Source organism: Berghia stephanieae, chromosome 2, assembly GCF_034508935.2.
Source record: "Berghia stephanieae isolate SIO BIC M18660-M18661 chromosome 2, UCSD_Bste_1.3, whole genome shotgun sequence".
Taxonomy (NCBI): Eukaryota; Metazoa; Mollusca; class Gastropoda; order Nudibranchia; family Aeolidiidae; genus Berghia; species Berghia stephanieae.
Window position 1 is genome coordinate 89,646,869 of NC_088361.1, and position 5,592 is coordinate 89,652,460.

Sequence of the window (5,592 nt, forward strand, 5' to 3'; positions counted from 1 at the left end):
GTAGTAGTAGTAGTAGTAGTAGTAGTAGTAGTAGTAGTAGTAGTACTAGAAGTAGTAGTAGTAGTAGTAGTAGTAGTTGTTGTTGTTGTTGTTGTTGTTGTTGTTGTAGAAGTTGTAGTAGTAGTAGTAGCAGCAGTAGTAGTAGTAGTAGTAGTAGTAGTAGTAGTAGTAGTAGTAGTAGAAGTAGTAGTAGTGGTAGTAGTAGTTTTAGTAGTAGTAGGAGTAATGATAATAGTGAAAGTAGCAGCAGCAACAGTAGTAGTAGTAGTAGTAGTAGTAGTAGTAGTAGTAGTAGTAGTAGTAGTAGTAGTAGTAGTGTAGTAGTAGTAGTAGAAGTAGTAGTAGGAGGAGGAGGAAGTTACTATGAAACTGTGTGTTGGGGGGGGGGTGGGGAGGGGGGAGGAGGAGTCCCTGCAGAGTGTTTTGAATGGGCAAGATGAGGAGTGTATGTGCGATTGTCGAATCTTCGAGAAAAGTAAAGAAAATAAAATAAACAAAACCAAAAAATAAATAAATAAATAAATAAAAATAAATATAAAATCAAAAACTGTCGGTATTCTTGTTCTAATCGCTGTACAATTACTTCCCCCAGCGTAGAGGACATATTATGATTTTGAAATTTAGTCTCAGACTACGATATTTACACCTGCTAAATCGCGGGTGTAAATTTCACCCGTTTAGTCCCTCGTTTAGTCTAAGACTTCGCGTAGTCCGGCTTCATGAATATCTTACAACGCCTTTTAGTCTGAGACAACGGATTTAGTCTAGGACTATCGTCGTAGTCCCGCTCCATGAATCAGATCGGAGACTACAATATTAATTCAAATATATGCAAATTGGGTAGGTATCAAACTGAAGGAAATAGAATTCCACAGTCTGACGTCACGTCCGCCTAGCAACGAATCGGCTGGCTCTAAACAAAAAAAAATCCGTGCTTGGTCCGGGCAAGGATTAATTGGAAAATCGCTCAAAAAACAATTTTTATCTTAAATATGGTCCAGTGTTTTGTACCAGATTGTCTACACCAGTCAGAGAGTCACTCCTGCAAGTTTTACAGATTTCCAAATGGACAGGCAGACAAAAAATTGAAGAAAAAGTGGATCACTTTAGTCAGGTAAGCACGCACGCCTCGTCGAACATTTGATAGAGTTCGTAGTCCAGATCTAGGTCAAGTTCTAGCTTACGTAGACCTATATTTTATGATTAAAGTGTACAATTGCACGAAATTATAAATAAAAATACATTCCACACTAGATTTTTATTGAAGTTGAAGCAAAAATGATATCTCAATCGTTTTGATGTTAAGGCTGATAAACTGAATGAGAGTTAAGTTCTACTGATAAGTGATATTTTTTTAAAAAAGGAGAACAAGAAGAAAGAGAAGAAAATATTTGTTAAAATCTTACTTTAAACTCGATACCTTTATGGCAAAATGAAAATAAATAAATAAAATAACGCAACCTCCCCCCCCCTCCCCTCCCCTCACGCAGATATCTCTCTCTCTCTCTCTCTCTCTCTCTCTCTCTCTCTCACACACACACACAAACACACATACTTTCCTCTTTTTTTTGGAAAGTTTCTCTGATTCTCTGCCATGCCTCCCCTCCCCGACAGCCGAGGTGGCAACTCTGTGTGAACAAAGCAAGATGGCGGCAGGGACCTCTCTCCTTTACCTGTGCCCGATTGTTGACACTCCAAAGTTTCCATCACTGCACTGTCCAGTACAGTACTGACTGAAATAAAGAGAAAACGCCAGTCTTGCCACACTCAACCCCAAGATCAACTTTAACTGTGTAAATTTAAGAATTCATATTTTTATATATACCTAGTCAAAATCATCAAAAGAAGTAATGAGGAAGTGCGACATTTTGCTGAATGTGCGATTTCATAAAAGACAGGCGAGAGACCCACCAGTAACCTAGTCTCTTGCACACCTTTGATTTATCATGCATTGAGTTGGTGTCAAACAAGATAGTCTAAAACAAAGTACTTATCAAATTAAATAATATACCCAATATGCCCAACAGAATTATTGTTTTTTTTTTTTTAAAATCTTTTCATTTCAGGAGAAAGGACAAAAGATCCAACATCATCATCAAGAGTGTGTTCTTGTCCCTTCAGAGATGGTGACAAAGCCAACCTCCCTGAATGGTTTGACAGAAATAAAAATAAATTGTTTCCATCAGAGCCAGAAAGAAAGAAAAGAAAAGTGACACAAGGAATTCCCACCCCATCTCAATTGGCACCAACATCAAGAAGTCCACCACCACCACCACCACCACCACCACCACCACCACCACCACCACCACCACCATCATCATCATCATCATCATCATCATCATCATCATCATCATCATCATCATCATCATCAGCTCAACTCTCTTCATCATCATCACAAAGTCCCACCTTTAAAAAAACCAGATTCCTCATCATCATTATTTTCCTCCTCATCATCATCCTCATTATCTTCTCCCTCATCATCATCTCAACTCTCGTCACCATCATCACATGATTCCTTCTTTTAAAAAAAACAGATTGTAGAACAAGTGAGGATATTTTAAATAGAACAACAAATTTAATTCAAGAACAAGAAATTACAGACAAAAATAAGGAAATAGCTAGCTTTAAAAAACCCAACTAAGTTAGATTCAACGCACTTACACTGTTTCAAGCCTTACAGAAAAAGTTCTTCGAATGGAGACAGGTGTACATTGTTTTAAAATATTTAATATTATTGTTCAATATGTTGAGTGCTTTAGAGGTAACATTATTTATTATAGTGGATGGGAAGTTCAGGAAGAGACAGTTGCATTAAAAGACAAAATTTTCATTATTACACTTATGAAACTTAGACAGAACTACGCTAACCTTCATATTTCACAATTGTTTAGCGTTAGTGAAAGTACTATAACAAATATTATACAAACTTTTATTCATGTTTTACATAAGCCATAAGCTTCTCTTTGAAAATGTTATGAAGGTTACATGCCCTTCTAGACATAAAAATAAACTATCAGCTCCATCATCATTTTTAAGATTTCCAAATTGCAGAATGATCATTGATTGTACAGATGACCAAATTGCTATTCCTAAAAAAAATGGATAAACAACGGTTAATTTATTCTTATAGGTCCATGAATTCTGTTAAAGCTCTTGTTGGTCTGAGTCCAAATGGTGTGATAAATTTTATTTCTAAACTGTATCCAGGGTCTGTCTCGGATAAGGTCATTGTACAAAATTGTGGATTACTAAAACTTTTAATTTTAAGCCCTGGAGATTTAATTTTAGCAGATAAAGGTAATAAAGGTAAAACCCCATCCTGATTCAAGATATTTTACCTCAAGGAGTAACTGTAAATATCCCTTCCTTTTTACATAATAAATTTACTGAAAATGAGATTTTATTAACAAAAGAAATTGCTTCATGTAGAATTCATGTTGAGAGGGCTAATGAAAGACTGAAAAATGTTAACATCCTCTCATATATTCCAACCATGTTAAGAGAAACATCTGATATTATTTTTCAATTTGTTGCAGCACTTGTCAATCCCCAGTCTCCTCTTATTAAGGAGACTGCATTTTGTTAGCTTTGCCATTTATTTTGTACAACACACATATTTTGTTCATCATCATCAAATCACCATTCAAAATAATGGTTTTGTAGGTCCATACATGATTTTACATGATAAACATGACAAATTATGGCATTGTTGTATCAATGTATGTTCAATGTCATTAACATTGTTAAATAAAACCACACAAATTAGTTTTGGACTGAATCAACCCAAGGCATCATCAAGATAGATCTGTGGAAGTAAAAGAATAAAAGATTCAAATTTAGAGCTGCGACCATGCTCAATAAGCAAAAAACAAACAAATAAAACGTCTGTTGTGGTCTTGTGGTATGACACTCGCTTTCAGATCAGAAGGTCCTGGGTTTGGGCCTCGCTCGGCGCATAGTTGAGTCCTTGGAGAAGGCTCTTTACTCACAATCTCTCATCGTACTCAGGTGTCAAATGAGTACCTGGCCGTTAACAGCGTTGTCTCTGTCCGAAAAAATTGTAATATCGCCCAACAGGCATCATGTCCCGTCTTACATGTTAAATGTTGCTGTTGGCCAGGGACCCCTTGTAAAGCACTTTGAGCACATTTAGTGGATATTACGCTGTATAAAAACTCAATTAAAAAAACAAATTAAGTGATTCTTTCATTCATCTTGCTTTGTTGATAAGGGGGAAACCCGAAACGTCCATTTTATCTGTTTTCGTATATTAAATTGAAGTTCACATTCAATTTCACAATGTTATTGATTTCTTCGAGTTTCAAGCAGCAACATTTACATTACACCTTAACCCAATAGGAAATTTAGTTTACCGTGACTAACACTGGTCTAAATAAATCCTTTATTCATCCCATAGAGGAAATTTATCTCTAGGGTCTATTCCCAGGGAAGACTGGAATAACCGCGGTGCAGCGCCGCAAATTGAGCTAGGGCGAGGTGACTTGCTCAAGGCCACACAGCGCAGCGGCGGGTGAACGAACTCGGTACCTTTCGGGTACGAAGCAAAAACCGTACCGCTGATCCACGCTGCCCCACATGAAGTATTATGATAAAATGTCTAGCGTGATTGGTGATTGTGATGCTCATATGAGTATTATAATAAAGGTTACAAAACGATACTAAATAGTATGTAGTAGACTATAGTCAATAGCAACGAAAATTAGTGAAGCAAGACTAAGACTAAGACCTCAAAGACTCAAAGTCCGTGGTCCATAAGATAAAAACACAATAATTCAATGACTCCCTCTCTCTCTCCCTAACTAAAATCGAACGTAAACAGTTAAATCTTTCCATTGGATATACTAAATCTGCCTAAACTCAAAGTAAACTGATTATTGTCCAACAGTAGTTTTACGGAGATGTGAGATTTTGAGAGTGAGAATGAGAAGACGAAATGACTTACCTTCACAGAATACTCTTTATTCTTCATGCTGGCTTGAACTTTGCCGAACATCAAGCCATCTGAGTAAGTGAAAGTCAAAACATGACCTGACTGATGATGATTTTCACCTCGCGAGACACTTTTATGCTCATTCGAGAAGTATTTCATAAGGGCGGTGATGGAAATAGAGTTCGTGTCAGCCATTTTTCTCGACTGTTTAGAGCCAGCCGGTTTGTTGCCATGCGTTGCTGCGCAGGATTACGTCACGACTTAGGAAGCCTATTGAATATACTATCAAACTATGTGCACAAGCTTTCAATTTGTAAATATTATATAGATTCACAGAAAGTTGAAACAATTTGTCAGTAATCTCATGAAGTGTCATATCTAAACTTATGGGCTATTTCAGTGTTTTACACAAAAATTATTTTAAATATGGCCAAAACAGCATGTTCATTAAAAATGTAGCACTGAAGAAAGCTATGGCCCAAGCCTCAACAACAACCTTCATATTTCTACGTCACAGGAAAAACTAAAAGTGTACGCAACCCTTAAATTTTTCTCCACTTTGTGGGATGCCAAATTCATCATAATTTTCATTCTTTTTAAACATAGTATTGATGTCCAGTTGTCACATTTAAAAGTAAGTT

At 36.6% G+C, this 5,592-nt stretch overlaps 2 long non-coding RNA genes across 2 annotated transcripts; one reads left to right on the forward strand and one right to left on the reverse strand.

The window, feature by feature from the left end:
• The first annotated feature begins 933 nt into the window (after positions 1 to 933).
• On the forward strand, positions 934 to 2,455 carry LOC144965792 (uncharacterized). Its single transcript, XR_013644106.1, has 2 exons — positions 934 to 1,114; positions 2,067 to 2,455. It is a non-coding gene; the product is annotated as an uncharacterized LOC144965792 (long non-coding RNA).
• A 98-nt stretch (positions 2,456 to 2,553) lies between these two features.
• On the reverse strand, positions 2,554 to 5,167 carry LOC144965791 (uncharacterized). The gene is made up of 2 exons (XR_013644105.1): positions 4,964 to 5,167; positions 2,554 to 3,805 (listed from the first exon to the last, which is right to left on the reverse strand). It is a non-coding gene; the product is annotated as an uncharacterized LOC144965791 (long non-coding RNA).
• Between the last annotated feature and the right edge of the window lie 425 nt (positions 5,168 to 5,592).